This window comes from Propithecus coquereli, unplaced genomic scaffold (genome assembly GCF_000956105.1).
Source record: "Propithecus coquereli isolate 6110/MARCELLA unplaced genomic scaffold, Pcoq_1.0 Scaffold343, whole genome shotgun sequence".
NCBI lineage: Eukaryota > Metazoa > Chordata > Mammalia > Primates > Indriidae > Propithecus > Propithecus coquereli.
In genome coordinates this window covers 535,508-550,676 of record NW_012149097.1, presented here as the reverse complement: position 1 = coordinate 550,676, position 15,169 = coordinate 535,508, and the positions used below count along the sequence as shown (strand labels likewise).

The 15,169-nt window shown below is 48.3% G+C and overlaps 1 pseudogene; it reads right to left on the bottom strand.

Annotated features, from left to right (window-relative positions):
* Positions 1-7,409: 7,409 nt before the first annotated feature.
* On the bottom strand, positions 7,410-8,439 carry LOC105815727 (annotated as a pseudogene).
* Positions 8,440-15,169: the final 6,730 nt, after the last annotated feature.

Here is a 15,169-nt window from a genome sequence, read left to right as displayed (position 1 = left end):
TCAGGAACTCGACCTTATCCCAACTGGTTGACTCACAGCCTGGAAATCATGTGAAGGAAAGTCTGTACCCACAGGCTTCTGTAGCCATTCACCAGGCTTTATTTGACCAGATGCATCTAAAAAGCATATTAGAAACTCTGAGCTGATTTTCCTTGGTGAGGTGGTTTTTGGACTCTAGGATGATGTATACAAGTGCTGCTCTAAGTTCTTGTGTCCTTATTAGATGTGGGTGGTCCTGTACATCCCTCCCACCCTGTCTGGCAGCGCCAGACACGTGGGGAATCAGATAAACCCCAAAGGTGAACTGCAGGAACAGACGTGCTGGGACTGAGTTCACTGTCTCGGCCAGGAGACGGGAGTACTCGGTTAGGCAGCAGAGACCCAAGTTCCTGTCTGGTCAGTTGGAGCCTCAGTTAGCCAGCTTCTGAGAGGGTTCTATGGAGAACTAGGAGGATCTTGAAGAGATCTGGGGTGTATAGCCCTGAATGGAGGCAGTTCTGGGGATGGAGAATGGGTTAAGCTAAACGGAAAACAGATCTCAAAGCAGAAGCTGTTTTGGAGAAAGGACCTCAATGAGGGGACAGATGCTGAATGGCTGAAGCACAACGTGCTGGAGAAAAACCAGCGTCTGCTCTTGTGTTGATGGCAAACACCCTGGAGGTGGATTGAGGGTCACAGCAGGGGAGGATGACATGTTTTCCAAAGAACTGTGTTCACGTTTTTCTTAAACTGAACAAATGAATCAGAAGGAATAAGAATATGGATGTGTCTTCTGTGTGTCTACCTTTTAGTCTGTTTTATTGCGTGCAACTTATCCCCAAATGTGAGCCTTCCTAGGCTCGTGGCCTGATCTAATTTTGTTAACGTGGGGAAGACGAGTGATTAAGCACAGCGAGTTGAACGACATGAGCATGAGACCTGGGCCTCGTGGGGACACAGCAGAGCATGTGGCAGCTCATCGACACCCTACCCTGCACTTGTGTGTGGCTGGCTTGCTGGCGAGCACCTGCAGGTTCAGTCTGCACAGTGACTTTCCAGAGGAAGAGATTTGCCAGTCTTCATAGCAAATGTGCCAATGGTAACTTCAGATAGGAAGGATTATCACTTCAACTTTTTGGTTCATGACAAACTTAAATTGTTCGCTTTTCCGGAGAAGTTGGAGAAGGTCGAACTTATAAATGCTTTATCTTGGTTAAGACAGTTCTTACGGCATCCCACGTGACTGGCTGACTTGAGGGTTAAGGTCTGCTTAACCCTTACTTAACCCCACTTGGAATTTATAGGCAAAAAACTTCCCCAGGGTAATTCAGCTTAGGTGTTAGACTAGCTCAAGAATCCAGTTCACCTGAATTGGTCTAGTGTTTTTCGTTGACACCATTAAACTTACATAAGCAAAATATGCATCTATTTCTCAGGTCTCATGAAAGATGAACCAGCACAGAGAGAAATGATTGAATTCCAAGCATCCTTCTGGTGAAAAGATGGATCTGCCATCTCCTCTCCCCCTCCCAGTTTGGTGGCTCTGTTGGGATCTTCCTTGACATCCCTCAATGTGTAAAGCCAGTTTTTCAACTCTTACACCGCGATAAGCTCACAGTAGACAAGTGGGCAGTGCTTCTCCTGGGTTCAGGAGGTAGGGCCAACTTTGGCTTTTTAGACACTTGTGTGTTTGGGCTGGCTTGATGAATGGCACACAGAAAACTCCCTAGATACGGAGCCAATGCCAGGGAAGAAACTGTGCCCGTGCAGCGAGCATCTAGTGTTTTGGCTTGTCATGGGGCTTGGACTTAGAGGTTAGTGGAAGCTGTCATATGTGCTCGAGGGTCTCGGGGTTCGTGTTTTGTTTCTTGGTGTCTTGTTTGTTCTTGGTTACATCTTCCGTCTTGTGTTCTTCCTTTTTCCGTTTGCCTTTTGGGTTTTGTGTATCCTGTTTCCTTGTTTTTTGTTTTGTGTTTTGGCTTTTGTTTTTAGTTGTACGTCGTGTGTTGTGTGTTTTTTGGGTTTTGGGTGCTGTGTTTGGTGTTTGAGCGGTGGGCCTTTTGGGTTTTTGGTTTGTTGTTCTCTGTTCCGTTTCTGGTTGCTGTGGACCTTGCAGCTGTGAGCTTTGGGGGTGATGTGAGCTCTAGGCTCCAGAACCCTTGCGTGTTGGGTGGTGGTCTTCAGTTTTCCTGTGTGTTTTCTGTGTTCTGGGTGGTGGATGTTGGGGTTGAGGGTGGAGTTTCTCGTTTCTCCGGTCACAGTTGACACTCGGTTTTCGGTTTCTGAGTTCTCCTTTCGCTGTTGGCTGTTCTTTGTTCTTAGTTATCCTGTATCGTGTTGTGCTTTGTGCTGTGGGTTTTGGGTTTTCGGTGTATTGTCTGTTCAGAGGCGGGCTTCGTTGTTCTTTGTTGTGTCGTTCTTGTCTCTTGTGTGAGGCGTGAGGTGTGGAGCCGGGAGGCTGGAGTTTGGTGTTGTTTTTTTTTGATAATGACGTGAGAAATGTCTTCCTCAGGGGCCTATGAAAGGACTAAAGCATTCTACCGTGAAACTAGTTCTGTCTGCTAGGAGCCCTTCCCATGCTGAAAGAAAAAAAAAAAAAACAGACAAAACTGTAAATCTGTGGTCCTAACCCCTGGGCCACGGACTAGGCTGTAGAGCTTCCCCGGCCTCATTCATGGAAAAATTGTCTTCCGTGAAACTTCTACCAGTTGGAAGTTGGCTGTGCTGTTGCAGATCAGGTTCCCTGCAGAAGACTAGTCAGAAGGGCAGAAGGAGACACTGAGCAGGTGTACGGTCTTAGTTGGGGTCCAGCTCCCATCCCATCCCATCCCATGGGGAACTCCAGGGACACGCGATCACCAGAGTTGGTCCCATGTTGAGGCGTAGACGTCAGCCTCGTTCTCAGAGTCAACCATGGCTGTAGGCTGCTTGGTGAGGTTTCTGCTGGGCTGAGGCCATTCCTCAGAGAGGGACAGTTGTGGACTGTGAAGTGGCTGACAGTCTCGGCCGCTGGGGCGAGTGCCTGACTCGGTGAAGCACCAGCAATGTCCCTGGTACGTGCTGCTTGATGGCAGGGGGGTGGGATGAACTTGCTGTGCACCAGTGTGTGCTGTTTCTTGCTAAGTCTCCAACTTGGTCCGTACCTGGCCAGGTTTCTTGTCACACATGGCAAGGCTTCGTAGCACTCTTGACGGGCACTGCACACCAGACCTTGGCAGGTTTGTGGTGCCAAACACTGAAATGGGAGTATCACAGAAGCCCAGGTAGGCTTCTGTGATGGGGGTAGGAACTGTGGCTGGCAGGGTGGCAGTGACTTGGGCATCTCTCCGCACAGAGCAGGGATCATGAGACTTCAAGCAGAATCTAACCCCAAGAATCGAGAGACTATGTGGCAAATGCAAACTGCAGGACTTGTAACCAGTCTTCCCTTCCCAATTCTGTTGCTTAGCAATAAGCCCCGCTAAAGCCACCTGTCCTGTGTGTCCCTTACAGCTCAGGTGGGCTGTGAGACTAACTTCTACTTGCATCTCACAGGTTGGGAGCTCAGTGGGCTCCTGGGCCACGTGCTTCAAAGGAGAACAGTCTCCAGTTCTCTAACTGCCTAGAACTGAGTCATGTGGCAGAGGGACAGCATGGAAGACTGCGCATGACATCTCCTCACACGATGCCGCTTTGTGGTTCTGTGGGTTGCTTGGCAGGTGCCAACTTCACCTGGGCCCCAGCTCAGCAAATCGGAAGGGCTGGTAGAGCCGTCTTGCCAGCTGTGGTAAGGGTGGGTCACCTCCGATGCTTCAGCCTCATGAGGAATGTGCCCTTTGGGTAACAGAAGTGATGACAGAGTCCAAAGTGCTCCGCCCAGGACAGGGCAGCACGTCACCCCTCTGCCTGCCTCGTGACAGCACGAACGCCTGCAACTCTGACCCTGAGCCCTCAGCAGAAGAGAAAAGCAGGAGAAAGAGTTGATATGGGCTCCTCCTAGAGCAGGTGCTGGTACGAGCTTGCAGGCCAGGTGGGCAGTGTGGGCGGTGTGGGGGCCAGACTGATCCGAAGGGGGAATCCCTTGTGTGAAACCTGTGACTCTTGGTACCATCAGCCTCTTGGACACGGCCCTCTGCTCTTCAGTCTGCAGTGGGCCTTTAGTGGACCGTGGAGTTCTGCCAAGCTGCACACTGACGCCGTGTTGCAGCCATTGCTGGCCTGCATCCAAACTCGTGTTGGCCCTGTCTCCCGCAGGAGCTCTGCTGCACCCCGACCTTCTGAGGGATGAAGCTTGCCTGCCCTGCAATAGCACAGGCCCCTAACCCTGAGATATCCCCAAAGGTGTGGCACATGAAGCAATTGAGCCACGAGGCAAAATGGCAGACAACCGAGTGATAGGACCCCACAAACAGAAAGCACAGCCCAGGTGGGGCTGCAGCCTGTGAGATGGCCCCAGTGACACTCACTTCCTGGAATTCATGCCTGTGGTGAGGCCCTTCCCGTGAGGGTGGATGTCATGACTTCTACATGAATGAAGAAGTGATGTGTCACTTCAAATATCAGGTTATAGAGACTGGCTTCTGCCTTGGGGTCCTCTCTCTCCTGTCTTTAAGCACAGGTCCCAGGAGAATCAAGCTGCTATGTTGTAAACCAGGCCACGGTGTGGCCTATTTGTCAGGGCAAGGAAGAGAAACCCTCAGTACAACAGGTGGTGAGGAGCCGAAGCTCAACACCAGCTGAGTGAGCTGGGAAGCACAGTAGTCCCCCCATATCTGTGGGGGATACGTTCCAAGACCCCTGTGGATACCTGAAAGCATAGGTGGTACAGAACCCTATATATACTATGTCTTTTCCTATACATACATACCTGTGATAGCTTAACTTCTGAACTAGGTACAGTAAGAGATTAACAACAATAAAATCAATTACAACACATGTCAGCATCACTACTCTTGCACTTTGAGACCATTTATTAAGTAAATAAGGGTTATTTGAACACACAAACACTGTGGTACCAGGACAATTGACAATGGCACTGGCTACTTAGTGACTAAGGGCCGGGTAGCACATACAGTATAGGTACACTGGACAAAGGGATGACTGATGTCTGGGATGGGATGGTAAGACTTCATTATGCTACTTAGAATGGTATGCAATGTAAAATGTACAGAACGTTCTGGAGTTACCCATGGTTTGAAAGTATTACATGGATAACAAACTGTGGAAAGCAAAACCACGGATAAGGGGAACTGCTGTGGACACTGAGGTCAGATACCTGCCATGGGTAAAGTAGGGAAGCACCCCCCTCTCCCTGCTGGGTGAGCCCTCAAATGAGAACATAGCCTAGGCAACAGCTCGGCTGCCTCTTCACGACACAGCTTGAACCAGAGGCATCTAGCTAAGCTATAACTGTATTCCTAACCCTTGGAAGATGGAAAATAACAAGGGTTATCTGCTTTCTTAAGTCCTGGTTAATTTGTTAAGCAGAAATAGATAACCTATAATCCATGGCAAATAGGCAGCTGCTACTTGTCATTCCTGTATGGCAATAATTGGCTAAAGCCAAGTGTTGTTGGCCAATAAATAGCTTTATCCAAATGTTGGCAGTGTATATTTCTGCATAAAAACTTGTAGAACAGAAGTCACATGTTGGTAGGCTTGGTCTAATCTTTAGACATGCTTCATTTGATCCTTGAAGCATTTTTTTATTTCAAAATACTAGGGGGGTACAAATGTCTTGGTTATAGGGAAAGCTTTTTGTAATGCTTGAGTCAGGGCAATAAGTGTACCTATCGCCTGAATAGTGTTCACTGTACTGATAGGTAGGTTTTTGCCCCTCCCCTCCTCGCCCTGCTTGATTTCTAATGACTTCCCTCTGTGCATATGTGTGCCCCTCTGTTGGCTTCAATGTATTAGAGAGTATGTGTGGTGTTTCCCTGTTCCTGAGATACTTCACTTAGGATAATGCTCTCTGGTTCCACCCAAATTGCTGCAAAAGGCATTAATTCATCCTTTTCTCATGGCTGGGTAGTCCTCTGTGCTGTACATATAACACACTTTGTTAATGCACTCGTGAACCGATGGGCACTTGGGTTGACTCTATGTTTTTGCAATTGTGAATTGTGCTGCCATAAATATTTGAGTGCAGGTGTCTTTTTGATAAAATGACATTTTTCCTTTGGATAGATACTCAGTAGTGGGATTGCTGGATCGAATGGTAGGTCTACTTTGTTTTCTTTGAGAAATCTCACCTGTTTTCCAGAGGTTGTACTAATTTGCAGTCCTGTGAACAGTCAGCGTTTCTTTCCCTCTGCATCTGTGCCAGCATCTGTTTTTGGACTCTTTGATAAAACTCAATTCTAACAAGAGTTAGGTGGTATCTCATCGTGGTTTTAATTTTCAAGCATTTTAAATGCAGTAATCTCATTTTCTTACTCTTCTACCTACCGTGGAAGGTCAGGTGATGAGCAAGGCTCTAAAGTCAATAGGTAAATAAGAGTGCTGAAACCACATCTTTTTTTCACTATTGTCCTCCTATGTTACTAACCTAACTCTCCTTCTAGTCTATCGACAGGTATCTAGACCTCAGCAGAATGGTAGTCTGGATCAGCTAAGAAATAGATACTGACTTTTGAAAATAAAAAAGTGTTTTGGGAGGGTGTGGGGGGAGTTGGGAATATCAGAGAGCCTTCTAGAGTCGGGCCAGAATGAAAATTAACAGGAACAGGCATGCCAAGGCCTTGGTAGAACCCCTACTGCCTGAGGTCGCCCCTGCCTTGGTACTGCCCTGGATGGAGTTTACCCTCCCCGGACTTGGGAAATTTCCCTCAGCACAGGAGTCACCTGTTGATAGCCTGGAGGCATCTGCCGATAAATGTGAGCCCTCTACTTTGTAACTATTCTAGTTAGCCTCATTAAAAAACCAACCCGGTTGAACTTGTCCTTAAACTTTTTGGCTTTGCTTTTGGTTGGAACTTCTTCTTTTTGCTTTTGTTTTTGCCCCGTTTTTTTGGCCTGGTTGTTGTTTCCTTGCCCCTTACCAACCGGCCCCGGGCCTTTGTTGGGGTTGGGTTGACTTTTCCCTGTTTTCTTAGTTTTTTTGGTTTTTGGGGACTTTGTTCCTTTTTTTAAAGGGGAAATTGGACTTTTAGTTCGCCGGCTTTTTTTTGATTGGCTTGGAGTTTTTTTGTTTCTTAAAGTTGCCATTTTTTTTTGGCTTGTCGGGTTGGCCACTTTTTGTTTTTGGGCCCCCCCCCCCTTCCCCCAGTTTCCGAAAGGCCTTTTTTATTTGAGGGGGGGGGAGTTTTGGTTGACGGGTTTGTTTCCAGTTGTTTAAACTTCACCGTTTGTTGGCCTTTTTTTGCTTGGTTGGTTTTTGTTTTTCTTTGTTCGGCAAGTTTTTTTGGGTTTTTTTTTTCTTTTGTTGGGCAAAAGGAAGGGCCAGGAAACTTTTAGGCTTTTTGTTGTTGTTGTTTTCCGGCTTCGTCTTCCGTTTGGCCAGGCCTTTGTTGTTCTTTGGCTTGCGGTTTGTTTTCCCTTGGTTGGGGGCCTTTTTTCGGGAGGTTTCGGCGGGGGGAAAGGGCTTCCCTGGTTTCGGACTCGGCGTTGGAAGGGTTGTTGTTCTTGGGGGGCCCGGCCCTCCCATTCCTGTTGAGTGAGGCGGTCATCTCGTGGCTGCTCAGTTTAAAACCAAAGACCTTAAAGTTCTCAGCAATGTGTTTCGGTGTCACAGACTTGGGGATCACCAGGTTCCTCTGCATGGGGAATTGGATGACCCGGGCTGGAGTTTTTATTGTACTTTGCTGCAATCACCTTGATCCTGGGATCCTCCAAGAGGGGAGGGGTCCTCAGGCTTGGCTCACGGTCTGTCAGGTGAGCAGAGGCAGAGAACCAACATTTGTAACAATAAGCAGCTGCCACTTGGCTTCAGCCAGTTATTGCCATTCAGGAATGACGAGAGTGGTTGACAAGAGTTGGAAGAACATGGGATTACTGTAGGCAGTCACCATGATGCCTTTGGCAGTACGGGATTAATGTCTCCTGAGTTAGGTACTTGTCTGGTTAAACACAGGCCTATACTGTAAGCCAAGTTTAAGATTGTCTTGATCTAGATGTTGAAGTTGGAGAAGCCCCTAGCTCCTACCAGCCCTTCATCCACCAGTTCTTCCACGGCCATCTATGTGTACAAGATACCTGTGTCACTGTGAGCCACGTTGCCTACCTTGTCCAGTGGAAAAAACGTCTTCCCAGCCTTAAAGCCCATCGGCCAGTGAATAAGGTAGATGTCCAGGAGACCTAGCCTCAGGTTGCTGGGTGTATTCTTGCAGCTCCTTTCACCAGGCCCTTCTCGTGGTATGTGCATCGCAGCGTGACAATGAAGAGCGTCTCATGCTTCATCACCTGCTCTCTGAGCTGCTCCTGGGTGGCCATCCCCTCCTCACTCCTGTTCTGGTATGGGTGCAATGGATGTGGTGGTGCCATCCCAGCCTGGGCCACCTGGCCCAGAGGGGACTTCCCAGCCCCAGGGTGGATACCTTGGCACTGTCATTGAGCACAGTGTGTCTCGCTGTAGCTGATGTACTTTTCAGACCCCTGCCTGGAACCATGCCGACAGCTGTCGATTCTTATGCCACCTGATGGAGGAAAATAGTCCCTCCAGGGCATGTTCCAAAGGCTGGGGCAGGGGCTGGATCAGCTGAGGCAGTGGCCAGCATCAGAATAGGGACCACAGGCAGAACTGGGGCAGCCATCACAGATGTGTGTCCACTTAGTCCCCACAGAGTAGGAAGGACTCTAGAAGGGGGCAGGTTCTTGACTGTCCACCTCGCTCTAAGAAGAATCAAGAGTGGTGAATGTCTGCCATGCTGAAGTGTAGTCCACTGTGGGCAGGGCTTGTGCAGAACATGTTGAGGGACAGCTCTTACTCTGGAGGTACAATTCTTCAGAATTATTTGGCTTTGATGTAGAATGGAGGTATATTTGAGTGATGGTTAAGTGATAGATGACCCAAAGGAAACCTTATCTCCTATTTCACGTTGGCAAGGAGACTTTCAAAGAGAACCTAGTTTAGAATTCAAGGCTCATGGACTTTCCTGGGGTGGCCCTGCACCCACAGCCCTGTGCCCCATCTCCATGTTGGGTGTGTTAAAGGAGTGAGGCTTACATGCTCATCTGCCCGTCACATGACAGGAGCTGAGATTGTCATTCCCAACTCACATCATCCTAATTGCTAAAGACTAAGTATACCTCTGGACTACAGCTAAGGCCTGCACGACAGTTTTGTTTTCCTTCTCTTGAAAAGGCAGCTGGACCTCGAAGCAGCAGGTCAGGATGGTGCGTCCCAGTGGAGTGGGAGCAGAAGCACGTGAAGTACTTGCCTGTGACTGTTCTCTGCTCAGGGAGGCTTAAGGCCTTCTGAATTGCGTTTCCTGCCTGGGCCTGTCTGAGGGAGAGATGAGTCGCCTCCATAGATGAAGGGCACAGCTTGATTTGATAGCGCCCTTTTCCTTTGTTAGGATATGCTCTCTGTTGCCTTCAGGAGGTAGCCAGGCTTTGGGATACTCAGTAGTAGAGATTATAGTAGTACCATCTAATTGTGAGTCTCTGGGGGAGTTCAGTGAACTAGGTTAGTGGCAGACTGGAGAAGACGATTGAGGACTAGCTCTTTACCCCCTCACCCCCCACTCACTCACTGACGTGGATCCATCCTTCCCTGGGGCTTCTGCGGACCACTGTCACCTGTGCCTTGGCTTCTTCAGTGCTCCTTGTTCTACACCCATCAGTGGCCCACTCTTTGTTGCTGTTGTCCAGCCTTGGTACTGACTTATGTGTTATCTTCATCCTACGTTAAAAAGGTTGAAGCTGCTTACTGTATTCTAGACCTTGGCTTAAATGTGGTTGTCTCAAAGTGCTTCTATTTTATTCATGCCCAGCCTCCCTTTGTGCAGTCCTCATTTGGTCTGTCACAATTCGTGACCACGTATTCACATCTTTTCTCTCCCACTAGGCTGAGCATCATGAGGACAGATCAAGTATCTCTGGGCCATCATGATTCTAACTGTAGCTCCACATTTGAAAGAGATTTTCCATTTGAACTAACAGAAAGCTGGGCACTAGATAACATCTTTGGAATGACTAAGGATTTTGGATACCACATACATGTAATGGGGAAGGTATTAGAGTTTGAAGTGTGGTGGGGATGATGTGTGTAACCTAATACCTACTGGTTCTGGGGGTTACCAGAGAATGCGTTTGGCGGCCATACTACCTACCACAGAGGCATCCGAAACCCAGTCCCCACCTGGAAAGAGGCAGGAGGTCATGAAATGAGTCGAGTGTTGCTTCTATGGGACATGTGCCGGGCACTCCCACCACCACAGGCACGGACCCCGAAGGGGCACCAGGTGCTCACTGGCTGTGGAGACATATCTGAGAGCTGGCAGGTCTGTGATGGTTCTTGGAAAGAGGTTATGGTCTTTTTACTTGTTCTCCTTCACTTTGACCTGTGAGCTCTGCTGTGGTTTGCAGAAGCTGGCTAGCTGCTTTTTCTAGTTTGGGCCCAATTGTAACTTGAGGTCCTGCTAAAGTTAGTACTCTCTACCACTTATGTTCACGTACGGGATGATAGAACTTGGGGATAGTGGTCAGATTCCTCCCTTCTACCCTGATTGTTGTGTTCCTATAGCTTTGTGGTCTTCAGCACTTGTGTCCTTGTGGATTCCAAGTGGTTTCCCTCCTTCAGATTTGTCTCTTCGTGAGCTTTGGTGTTCGATTGCTCCTCCTCTGTTCAGTGGAGCCGCAATGCTATCCTTTGAGCAGGCATAGCCAAATTTTCTGGGTGATCCAGATGGGCCCCAGAGCTCAACTTGCAGCATCACCAATATGTGGAGGTAAAGAATGGGCAGGAAGAGCTATGTTTGGCTTTGAATTCTCATGGCTTGAAGTAATTGTTGCAAGTGAACTAAAGACGATCTAGTCTCTGTGGAAGGGTGTGATCTGATTGCTTTAGGAGATTCCACTGGAAAACAATTCTCCCTGACTAGCCATCAAAAAGGCAGAGTTTGGGGTCGGGGGGCTATGTCATCAAAAGGAAGAAAATGGATATTGGATAACTAGTAGTCTATACCACCTAGTACAAAAAGTGAATGCTTCAGATTTCTTACCAAATTCAACTACATCTGTGATATGCTAGTTTACCCGATCTAATTTCTTCTGCCTTACCCACTGTGTGATCCCTTCTAGTCATGTTGAACTTCTGTAAGATTGGCCAGCTGGTGAGTCTTGCTTTGAGTGCAGTGCTCAGACATGAGCTACTGTCAGGTTCAGGTGGAACTCTACCACTGAGGAAGCTCAGGTGAAAACATCACCAATACGGAGGCCTATGGAGCATCCATCATGATGGTGTTCATGCAGGGCTTGGCTCTGAGGCTGTCTTCAGTACCTTACCAGAACCCAGGTAAAGCAGGAGTGTGTCATCCAGCTGCTAAGCATGGGGAATGAACAGTAGCAAAGCCTTTTATGTTCTGTGGTTTTTTTTTTTTTCTCCCAATTCCTGGGCTATAGAGATATAAACACAGGCTTGGGTGTGAGGTTACTCAAGCAGTTCTGGTGAGGAGTGGGAAAGTAGCAGGATGTTACTCCCTCTGGTCTCCTGCTGTGGACCTTCCGAACAGGCCTAGAGACCACAGGGTAGGCTCTGTGCTTACATGCATGATCTTTAGGCAATGTTGTATACATAGAGCTTGGCTTCTGACTCTTATGTGAGTCATGTTGAATTAGTCATGTGTGGGGTTGGTTTAAAGCAAAACATAGGTAATAGCATTAACAGCTCAGTAAGTTGCTCTTCTGATCCTGGGGCTTTCTGGACAGGCATTTCTAAGCTGATCTGAGAGGGTAGAAAGAAGGGAGCATGCTGGGCTGAGTTTCCAACACCCGAGTCCACTAACGTTAGTTAGTAGATAGTTGTGGCAATGGTGTTTTCTTTGCCATGAGTTACTAAGTAAACCAAAGTTATTAAGCTGTATGGGCCCTAGGAAATGGATTAGGTCCTACTCCTTTAAGTTTTGGCCTTTCATATTAGATTCAGAACCCCTATGGTTTTCACTATGGGTTGGCTAACCCAGTATTCATAGCCAACTACTCTCTATTGCCTATCTTCACCAAAGAGGACATGAAAGCTACACAGGTTCTCTCCAGCCTCAAGAGGAGGCAGGAAGGTAAGAGATAATGTGACAACATCTCTACTGTATGGCTCTGGGAAGATTTCTTGTATGTAACTAGAGCCATACCTCCTTACCTGCATATTTATACCTGAAATGTCCACATGATGGCCGGAGGTCAGCAGCCATCCTGGGCCTGACAAGTCAACAACATTCTAAAGATGATAGAGTAGGATGGGAAAGACCTGGGTCCCTGATGACACCACAGAGCAGAACTAGTAACTACTTACCACCAGAGCTGCTATATGTGGAAAGTCACCTACGATTTACTTTTTCAAGCCAAATTAGTATTCTGTGTAATAACAAATGAATTAACTGAAAAAACCACTCTGGGTGAAGCAAAAACTAGGTTACAAATCTTTTCCTTAATTACCAAAGATTTCAGTAAAGTTCACAATGGGAAAAGGAAAGAACAAGGTCAAGTTTTCTGCTAATGGCATAACATACGTGTTCTGGCTCAGACTGGTCACAGAGATGAGAGGCAAGAAGCGAACAGTGTGGTCTAACATGCCTAAGTCTGTCTTATGCTAAGGTGAACAAGAACGTAACTCTCACTTCTATTAAAATGACCTCAACTTTTGGGCTCGGTAAAATTCATCAATTAGTTATGAATTGATGTGGGTTAAGACTTATGTTTAGATAAACTTAGTCAATTCAGATTTTCTCCTGGTTAGTTTGGGTTCTCCAAAAAAGAGGACTCCAACAAGAACTTGGGTGCAAATTACTTGGTAGGTGATTCCAGCAAGTGCAGTAAGAGTTAGGGATGTAAGGCAGGGGAGGCAGGTAAACCAAGAAAGTGCTGGTAAGCAGGCGAGCCCTGTGGGCCGGTGGGACAATGCTGAGAAGTGGCCAATGTGGACTCCTGTGCCTGCCCCTGCCCCTCAGTGCCTGGGGCTCTTCCTGGGGATCGACTCCCAGTATGTTGGCCTGCCTGGCACGTAGGCAAGCATGGCCCTGTGGCAGGAGAACACAGGCAAAGACAGAATGCCACCGGCACAGAAAGCATGTGGAGTGTCTGCAGGTGACCTCTGGGGGGCCTGAGCAAACATGCAGGAGCTGTGTCTGCTCAGTCTGCCCCTTACAGGTGTGGGTCCACTCGTGCCCTGTGTTGAGTTCACTGGGTCCTACCTTGACTAATCACCATCTCGAACAGCCCTTGATGAAGAAACTTAGAATAATGTGAGTATGACAAGCTCCTCTCCCAGCAGCTTTCACTAGTCCTAAGGTGGTAATGGATATTCACCATCTCGTTCCTCTAACCACATTCTAGACTCTTCTCATGCTCTGCTGATCTAGATTGCTTTACCTGATAGGGTGACCCAGATGGTGGCTTGTAAGGGGTCTGAGCACCTGGTTATCTTGCCCTTGTCAGGCTACAGTTGCTACAATGACTACTCCTTGGGAACCACCCACGGTGGCAACAAGCAAGTCTCCGTGTATTCCTCCATTCTTGTTGTAGAAACCTGCTTCCTCATGACCAGAATCACTTGTGCCTGCCAGTACAGTCACTCCTCTCTCTGCCTGCTGGTCTACGGGAGTGAGATGCCTAAGGGACCACTTACAGAGTTAGGTGCTGTAGAACCCATTCTGTATCTCCTGGTGGAAGTATCCCCTCTCTGGGAGCCAGTTCCTTGGATACTACAGGGGCCAAGGTTGTAGCACAGGATCTCACCTCCAGGTGGGTCTCAGGTTGGAATGGCAACAGGAGCCGTGTCACTCCTGCCCTTTGGTACTGGTCACGATATTCTAGTTCTTCGGCAAAAATTGCTTTTTCCAACTTGTAGTGTGACATTGAGGTACTTAAAGGTTGATATGAAAAAAACCGAATCATATCCCAATTAGTTGGCATAAAGCACTAGGATCCTGGATGATGGGGTGAGTTGAAGATGGGAGAACTGAAGGCTGCTGAGCTTGGGACTCCAGCTGGACTTGACATTGAGTTTCTTAAAGGTACCTCACAACAGGTCTGGGGCTCATCCTGTCTAGAGTATCTGGTCAGCTGGTCGCTTCCCTTCTGAGGACTTTGACCCTTTGTAGGAAGGAGTTCTCCAGGGCTTTACAGACAAGGAGGTCTTGCATGGTTTGTCAAGCCCAGGGCAGCAGCATCTGGTTCAGACTGTTGTCCATATCACGTGGGGTGTGACACACAGGAGGGGATACGGCTGGAGGGCTGACCTAGCAACCTCAGGATACCTTTGGTTCCTTCACACTTGGCTCTTGCTGGATCTCAGAGAAAGTGGTTCAAGCCCTCTGGGGCCACATCCTGTGGTCAAAATACAAGTCCAGAGAGTGAGGACAGAAGGTGCTCAGGTGGAAACTGACCAGTTAGTTGACGGCATCTGCCTGTATGGAGTGATCCTGGGCAGGCGGAAGCTTATGTTCAGACACAGATGCTGCCCGTGAAAGGCTTAGTGGGATTCGGGGGCTGCCTGGAAGTTTGGAGTAGGTCTCAGGGCAGTTTCTCCGGAATCGGACTCTAAGACGATGATTTGAGTGATCAGGACTTCCAGCCAAGTAAAACTCCCAAAGAGAGGTAGACGAGTGAGATGGGGGAGGAAGGCGTGCTATCGAGCAGAGTCCAGTGGAGGGTGAACTAGTGCTGTGCAGCAGAGGCCTTGGAGATGGTACAGGTCATAGCCAAGTCACTCCACCGGGGGCAAAGGGGCAGAAGTAGTGATATGTTGCCACCCCATCTGACACCGGCTAAAGCCAGCCACTATGAGGACATAAATTCCCAGTCCCTTTGGGCTCCTTGGCAGTCTCCGACAAAGACAGGTGCTGGCTGTTGCAGTCATGTCCCCAGGAGCTAGTAAGCTCAAATCTGGGAAGGGTCTAAGGAGAGGTTGACAAAGCACTGACAGCCTCTGGAGGGTCCCCAGAAGCCTGGAGCTCCAAGGGGAGAATCCCTCGTCATTTCCTGTCAGACGCTGTGAAACCAAGAAGCGGATCCTCAGAGCTGGCAGGGCTGACCTTTCGCTCGGACTCCTCATCTG